This window comes from Phyllostomus hastatus, unplaced genomic scaffold (assembly GCF_019186645.2).
Source record: "Phyllostomus hastatus isolate PE091 unplaced genomic scaffold, TTU_PhHast_1.1 phas_scaffold_21, whole genome shotgun sequence".
Lineage (NCBI taxonomy): Eukaryota > Metazoa > Chordata > Mammalia > Chiroptera > Phyllostomidae > Phyllostomus > Phyllostomus hastatus.
In genome coordinates this window covers 40,167,639-40,176,077 of record NW_025334017.1, presented here as the reverse complement: position 1 = coordinate 40,176,077, position 8,439 = coordinate 40,167,639, and the positions used below count along the sequence as shown (strand labels likewise).

At 39.6% G+C, this 8,439-nt stretch overlaps 1 long non-coding RNA gene across 1 annotated transcript; it reads right to left on the bottom strand.

The window, feature by feature from the left end:
* Nucleotides 1-1,912: 1,912 nt before the first annotated feature.
* LOC123832895 lies at nucleotides 1,913-4,821 on the bottom strand. Its single transcript, XR_006788142.1, has 5 exons — nucleotides 4,694-4,821; nucleotides 4,118-4,239; nucleotides 3,667-3,735; nucleotides 2,308-2,385; nucleotides 1,913-2,096 (listed from the first exon to the last, which is right to left on the bottom strand). It is a non-coding gene; the product is annotated as an uncharacterized LOC123832895 (long non-coding RNA).
* Nucleotides 4,822-8,439: the final 3,618 nt, after the last annotated feature.

Here is an 8,439-nt window from a genome sequence, read left to right as displayed (position 1 = left end):
TTAAATAATTTTTTTAAAGATTTTATTTATTCATTTTTAGAGAGGGAAAAGAGGGAGAAAGAGAGAGAGAAACATCAATGTGTGGTTGCTGGGGGTCATGGCCTGCAACCCAGGCATGTACCCTGACTGGGAATTGAACCTTCAACACTTTGGTTCGCAGCCTGAGCTCAATCCACTGAGCTACACCAGCCAGGGCTGAGATTATTCTTATATATGGTGTAAGAAGGTGGTCTATTTTTATTTTTTGCATGTATCTATCTATCCAATTTTCCCAACACCATTTATTGAATAGACTGTTTTTATCCCATTGTATATTTTTGCCTCCTTTGTCAAATTTTAATTGATCACATAGGCATGGGTTTATTTCTGGGCTCTCTATTCTGTTCCACTGATCACTAGGTCTGTTTTTATGCCAATACCCTGCTGTTTTGATTACTATGGCCTTGTAGTATAGTTTAATATCAGCTAGCATGAGTCCTTCAACTTTGTTCTTTTTTCTCAAGATTGCTGTGATTATTCAGGGTCTTTTGTGGTTCCATACACATTTTTGGATTATTTGTTCCAGTTCTGTAAAATACATCATTGATATTTTTATAGGAATTGCATTGGGCCTATAGATTGCTTTGGGTAGTATGAGCATTTTAATAATGTTAATTCTTCCTATTCAATAGCAATGTATATTCCTCTATTTATTTGTATCATTTTTAATTTCTTCCTTCAGTGTCTTATACTTTTCTGAGTTGAGTAGACTTTTATTACTCTTCTAAATACACTTTACCTAACATCAATCTTTTCTCTCTTGACTTCATTTTTCACACTGCCTTCAGAGTCATCTTTCTAAAACTCAAACTGGCCATATAATCTCCCTGCTATTGATAACTTTCAGAGACTCTGCAAGCAGTAAAAGATAAAGTCCAAAATTCTTATATATAGTGACTGATATATTAATTGATGTTCAGAACTCCTACTATCTCAGTAAGACATAGCTATACTGTAATGTGACTTTGACTCCCATCCAGTTATGAAATTTGCTTCTGTATCTTCTTGTTCTAGACTAGCTTATAATTCTCTTTGATCTATGAGAGATGACAGAAATGACAGAATACAACTTCTGGAGTCAGGCTTTATGAGTCTATGCATCTTCTGCTTTTGTTCTTCTAGAAAACTTCCCTGAGGCAGCCATGAAAGGAAGCTGAATTAGCTTATTTGAGAATGAGAAGCCATTAGAGAAAATCAGGAATTTCAGCCAAAAGTCAGCAAGCAAACATGTGGGTGAGATATTCTGCACCTTCCAGTGAATCCAAGCAAAATCAGTGTGGAATCTCACAACTGATCCACAAAATGGTCATAAATTTTAAAACTCAGACTTAGTTGAAGATTCAACCCAAAAATTATGGATGTGGCTTTGGGGCATAGAGTGAACCTCTCATCAGATTCCTAGAAAGCCCACAAAATTTTTAAGAGAATCACATTGGTGAAAATGTTGGCAGTTTGAATTCGAAGGGACAAAGATAGTTCAGAATTAGCTCTCAACTTTTTATGTTCAGGAAACAGACTTCCTAAGAGCTAAACATCTGCAAACATGGGTCATTTGTTTTCTTTAGTTTTTAACAGCTTTATTGAGATACAATCTACATACTCTACAAGTCACTCATTTAAATGTATAATACAATGATTTTTATTATAGTCACAAATTTGAAACCATCACCATAGTCGATTTTGAGAACATTTTCATCACCTCAAGAAAAAATGTAGGATTGCTATCCCTCCCACCCCATGCCCATCACCCCTCCTTCCCAGCCCTAAACATGAGATATTTCTTAAGCATCACTGTCTTCCAGGAACACAGAACTTAGGTAAAGTTCATCATAGTCATTCCTTCCTTTTGTTCAATATTAATGAATATAATAGGTTCCTAAACAGCTAAGAGACAAGTATAAAACTCCTGAGAGAGATGAAGCAGGATCTCATTAATAGTCTTTCTAGGACTTTCGTTGGTGTTGTTTCTGTAAAATAAGTTGGACCATCTGTTGAAAGGTTCTAGCACAGGTCGGTTGTTTTAGAATTTTGAAGTCTGGGCATATGAAACAGGATTCCTGAAGTGAAAAAGAGAAATATTAATACGAAAGTTTGAGTCACACCCTGTGGGGTACAAGTCTAGTGGATTCCAAGAGGTTAGTTAGCGGGGAGGAAATCTTTTGATTAAGTAGCACTGCTGTGAAAAGGAATGAAAAATCACCCTCTTAAGAATGAGCAAAGACTATTTATTTATGGCTATACAGCAAAGGAGTCACCACCAACACTTACATCTGGCAGAGTCTGAAGGAAACAGAACCAGGCATTTTGGTCACAAAGAAGTAGTACTCAATAGGGATACTTGGAGATCTAGGGAAAAAAGGAGGTAATTGTGACATGAGGTCAGAATTATATAGGGTATGATCAGTGGATTGTAATAATTGGTAAAATAATTTACTAGTTGATTTTTTTAATATCATTTTCCATGTATGTGCAAGCAGAAATGCCATCTGCTATATTTCTTATGGTCTCATTTGATGAGATTGGACTTGCCCAGAGGTGTTATAATGGGATCCAGTGATGGATGGTATATCCATCAGGCAGTAAGGCTGAGGACAGTGGCTACTGTCTGATTTGATTTAAGAATTGCATTATAAGAAATATGTTCTGACCTAACAATTATGCAAGGAGGTAAAAATTAAGAGAAGTTGCTATTATATGTGAATAACTAAGGGACTATAAAAAATGAGAAGAATGATGATGAGCAGAGAGATCAAAAACAAAACAGGAATCAGACAGAGGTCCTACTCCAGCATCTTGGGCAGAAGCTGTCCATTGTCCACATCATCTGCTTGCTTTAAAGATCAGCTGTGTCTACAAGATCTCTGAGTGTTCTCCATTTGAAGTCCCCTGTTGGAGGAGCCTTCCAATTGTGTAGAATTCTGAATTACTTAGCACAATGGAATTTTACCTAGCACAACTTACCTAGCACGTGGAAAGGATGAAATTTTTTAGAGGCATTGGCACTGGGGGTTTTAGGATAGTTGGGAAAAGTCCGAAGGTCTGGACAAAGGGGAAGAGGAGGGAGGGGTTGGCAGAGGCATGGAAGAGAAGAAGTCAGAACTGAAGGACAGGAGGGAAGAGAGACAGAAGAGCAGGGTATATGGAAGCACCTGAAGGACAGAGGAGATTTACTAGGTGAATTAGTGTACTTCGTTGTTACTTAAGTTTGTCAAATGGCTCATGGCTTTGGCCAAAGATTCTTTTAGTGGAGCAATTTCTTAAGTTCAGAATTTTATTTGGAGGCTTCTGAATGCCCATCAAAAAGGCTGCCCATTTAGACTGAGAAAACTGACTCCTTTTCGTTTCTAAGGAACCTTTCAAATGAACAATTTTGTTAAAGTGCAATGTTCCCCAGAGTACCCACTGAAAGCCTAAATCGTGCTTGGGAAAATCTTGTTATTTGGAAAGATAGATAAAGGAATTAGAACTGTAATGAGAATAAATTTAAAAAGCAACACTTTTCCTGGAAAAGGAGATTCAGGTTTAGATGAACTTTTGAGAGCTGGCAATGGTTGGTAGAAAGAAGATGCTTGTGTACCTCGTGTGTCAGGCCCCCAAACTGATGACCAACTGCCTCCAAACACAGACCTGACAATCTGCACGCCCAGGCAGCTGGAACACCAGAGGGAAGTTTCTCTCCGAATCAAAAACTAAACTCTGAAAAAAAAAAACAAACGAAAGCTCTGAGAACTAAAACTGGAGACAGATGGAGAATCCCATACAGTTTTATTGGTGACCTACAACAAAGTTTGTCCAAATGGGCAGTTCTGATAAGAACACGAAGTCACTGGTCTATAGCCTGCCATCAACAACAGGCTTATAAGGCATGTACCTGTGTTCTAGTCTCTTTTTATGACCAATAATACTTTGAGGCAGCACATGACAAAATGGTACCAGAAATGCAGCAAAGAGCCATGAAAATAATGCTAGATTCCACCAAGGAAATCAAACAAGTGGGAACCCGGGTTCCAACCTGAGAATAAATAACTAAGAGACTCAACACAAAAAAGAGTGGAGGGCAGACCTAGTGCTGACTTACCACATTGTTGTGGACTTGACAAGAAGCAAGCAGCAAGGCACAAGGGCTTCCACGCCTGCATGAGGACTGGAGTCCATGGCGATAGTCAGTGCAAACTGCATTTTGGTGGAAGCTTCGGGAAACTATGGAAATACATGAAGATCACTCAAATGAAAACAAGCAAAAGGCATTTATTCAGAACTTGCTATAGCAACTGCATCACCTCCATTACTTGAACTTGGCAGAAATTCAAATGCGTGTAGAGCAATGAGAAAGCTCTAGTGGGAAACAGGAGAGGCTTCAGGTAGGCCCTACCTGGAGGCTTTCAGCATGCAGAAGCTGGAAGCAAGCTAACCAGAAGTGGACCATCCTATATAATCTGTTAGGAATGTATTTGAGCTTTCTGTGGTTGGTCCTAAGTTAGAAGTAGGGGCAAAAAGTTAGGGAAGCTGGCAATTATTGACCAGGTCATGATCTGGGCTGATGTTGAAGAGGTTGTTGTTGGATAGTAAGACTGGTGGCTACAGAGGATGTGTGTCAGAGTTTTATTTTTATCTATGGTCTTGCCATTGCCTGTTTGTATATTCATGCTCTCACCGTTCATTGAATGTTTTGAAGTTACGATGTCAGCTGCATTGATGATGTTGTCCAAAGCATTGGTTACTTTTCCAGTCGGGGCATGAGTGACCTAAGAATTTCACCAGACTTCTTGTAGCAGTTTAAACAGTAGCGTATCCAAGGAGAGATCTCTACCACAAATGGTCCACTAAAATGATGAGTCCTTCTTCGAGGCTTACAATAAGCCCTCAGGCTTGGATTTCTTAAATTACAATGGCTCTTCAGATCCTGGGAGGCAAGAAGCAGCTACAAGGCAATCTCAGGGTCTCAATAAGGATCTGGAAGTTTTAGTTTTCAGTGACTCCACATCACAAAGAAGAAAGAAAACTGGAAGCTCAGTTTGGAAGCTCAGGTTAGGTTGTAGCCAGATAATGAAAGAATCTGGAAGGACTGAGATTCTGGTAAGGGTTAACAATCTGTGCAAGGTGAGAGAATCCAGTTCAATACCAAAAACATGTCTTCACAATGAATGAGAAAGCTTGCTTACCAGATAAGACAAAGTTTGCATATGGCTCAGTCAACTGCAATTTACAAACAGGTGGAAAATAACTCAAAGACATTGAATAGAATCAGAATCTGATCACTCAGAAGAGTGTGTTAGAGTTTCCCACTGGAACACAAAATTTCTAACAGCTCCCCACAAAATTGCACTCTACAGTTCTTTCAGGCTTTGGATCTCAAAAACTTCAAGTCAAGAGAAAGGGAGAAGAGGTAGACAGGTTATTTTGGAAGTCTGTAGCCAGATATTGAAGGAAACTGAAAGAATGGAAAGATTTGGTAACAGTTAACAATATGTACTATGTTAACAGAACCACAGCCAATTTATAAATAGGTATCAAAACTAGTTGATCCACAATGGACAGGAAGCCAATCAAGTATCTACCAGAGAAGACAGACTTTGCATATCAATCAAATGCCTGCAGTTTCCAGAGAGGTGCAAAATTGCTCAGAGACAGGGAATAGGATCAGAATCTGATCATCCAGGAGAGTTTCCCATTGGACCACGAAATTTCTCTCTACAGGTCTTTCTGCCCCTTTTTGGTCAAAGCCAATCTCCAAGAAAGCTTACTCTGGGTCACACAGTAAGGCTGGTCTCATTAGATGTGGCCTGGCCATTTGCATAGATGCACCAGGAATGACAATTTACCACATAGGTCTCAGATTTGCTGGAAGTTTTCATAAAGAATCTCAGGTTGGACTTTCCAAGCCTCGTGAGGATAGGAAGCCAAGCCAAGAATTCACCATGACTTGTCACCTGCAGTACCCAGTGAGTTGGTGGCAATTCCTCTCTTCCTGAGGTCCCCAAACAGCCTAAGATTCCTGAGCTTGCCGGGAAGTGACCCTCCCTCCCTCACCTGTGAGGCTGGGAACCCTGTGACACCAGTTACCAGGCCAGTCTGCCCAAGAGAGACTTTGTAAGCATTGGCCCACCAAGTCAAACTTAGTTCCTAGAAGCATCTGGTCATATGTGATGAAATGAGCATCATTCTCAAATGTGACATTATGGGCAAAGCCTTGGTCGCATAATCAATGTTTCCAATTATGTCCTATTAACAAGGTGGACAGACTCTTGTTGCATCTATGCAAATGACTGTACTGCCATGACAATAAGAAGCCTCAGTGAGAGTTTCAGAATTGTGGAAATGTGAGTCAGGGTAGACCAGGAAAATGTTTCACTTCTGTTTATAAGAGCACAGGCTACTGAACTGTTATGAGAGATAACTAGCTTAACAGAAAGCAGTTCCTTGTATGCAGAAAATAGAACATTCATGCATCAGCACTCTCCCAAACAAAGTTCATATTCATTTAGTTCATCAGTTCATTCAGTCCTATGTAATTAATTACTCTTCTTCCACTTGAGCTTGGGTCAGTAGTCTCATGAAGGCATCCGCTTTCCAGTAGAGGTTTGGAACTCCTGACTTGGCCCACTGGTATGATGTTACAGTTGTGTAAGCAATGTCATCAGAAGCCGGTGCCCAAGGGTAGCTGGCATAGTCCTTCTCCACCAGGCTCTAAGATAGTCTTTCTCTGATGAGCTGGAGTGCTCTGTCCTATAACTGAGTGCAAGCACCTTCATGGAAGCATCAGGAGTAAAACAAAGCACACAGACAAAACTGTCCACAGCTGTCAAAGGACTAAAACTTACTATCGGTTACTTATTGATATTTTTCCGAAGGGAATAACCTAAAGAGAGTTTGTTACCAGAATGACGCAATTAACAAGCATATCTGTTTGTTGCCATGGCATGCAAAACAAAGTCAGTCCAATACAATTCTGTACAAAACATCTGTAAACACAAAGATTGAAGTCCGTTTTCAAAAAAAGGTGGATATTACATCTAATTTATGGAAGTACAAGAGCATAATCTTCACAGAGAAAACATTCCCAGATATAATATATAAAAATCCTGAGACGCCAGATGCCATGTATACCAGCACGTTGTGAGAAAGTAACAAGAATATATAAAGATTACCAAGCAACAGGGAAGTGGCCAGGTGTCCCAGGGAACAATAGGTGGTGTGTTTTTTTCCCCCAGAAAACACTCTCTCATCATCCTTCCCATCTTCATAGCCTCCTTCCTCTTTGCTCATCCATCTCAAACAACATATCCCACCAAAGATTTTTTATCTATAAAAATAATAACATTTTGCACTGTGCCTATGGAAGAAAAATGATCAAGTAAATAGATTCAGTACATCTGGAATTGGTTTTGAACATCAATAAATTAATAAAACTCCACAGATGAGTGTTGCCAGTTCCCAGTAGAAAACTACTGGCCTGCAATATACTAGATTCAAATTTAAAAAGTTAGAACCAAGTGAATGGTTTGAAAAGTAACTGAAATTATGACTAATAACACTATACAGCTTTTGTCTTACAGGCAAAGCAATACCAGGACCCGGGTAAATAGAAACAAATCATGGTCAACAAAAGCATTGACAGTTCTCCAGAACTTTCTCATACAGAATACAAGTGTTTAAATATTTATGTCAATAACATTTTACCCATACACATTTAACCTAGGACAGTCTAAGCATTTCTTTTGATTTGATAATATTTTTAATGCAACACATCCTCAGTCACATATTAACACTTTTTCTAACATTTCTCTTTATACAAAATGAAAGAACACATCTTGGTGATTTTCCAGAGACCCTCTGGGAAATCACAAAGGCAGTTTTTGGTGTGACAAGTCTAAGGAAACTTTGAACTTGACATCATTAAGACCGCAAGGCCCTCAGTTCTTTGAGAACTTCCTGCCTTCTAACTTGTTTGCTTCATCTTCACTCCAGACCCAGCCCTTGTACCTAACCACAATCAACATTTCCTGTCTTGACATTTTGTTGATGAGGCTTGTTAAGTGTCAAAAACCCCCTCCCAGCCCCCACTTTACCACCACCCCCCACCCACATTCTACCGCCATCTCTGTATTTAAAAGACTTGCCCAACCAGTTTCTTCCCCAGGACATTTCTGAGTTAGCCTCTGGGCATCTTTCTGTTACAACACTCCCCTGCTCCTAGGGCAATATTCTCTTAAGGAAGTCTTTTATACTAACGTCCAGATTGCAATTTCTTTTTCTTAACAGTAATGGTGCCATGACTCTGATGGAGGGATGACTGTCCCTCGGACCCTGCTTTCTTTCACCCAAGCAGTAAGGCTGTTTTATCAGGCCGTGTCCTTTCTCGGCTGGGAAATGGGGATCCACACTGGTAAGTGATAACTC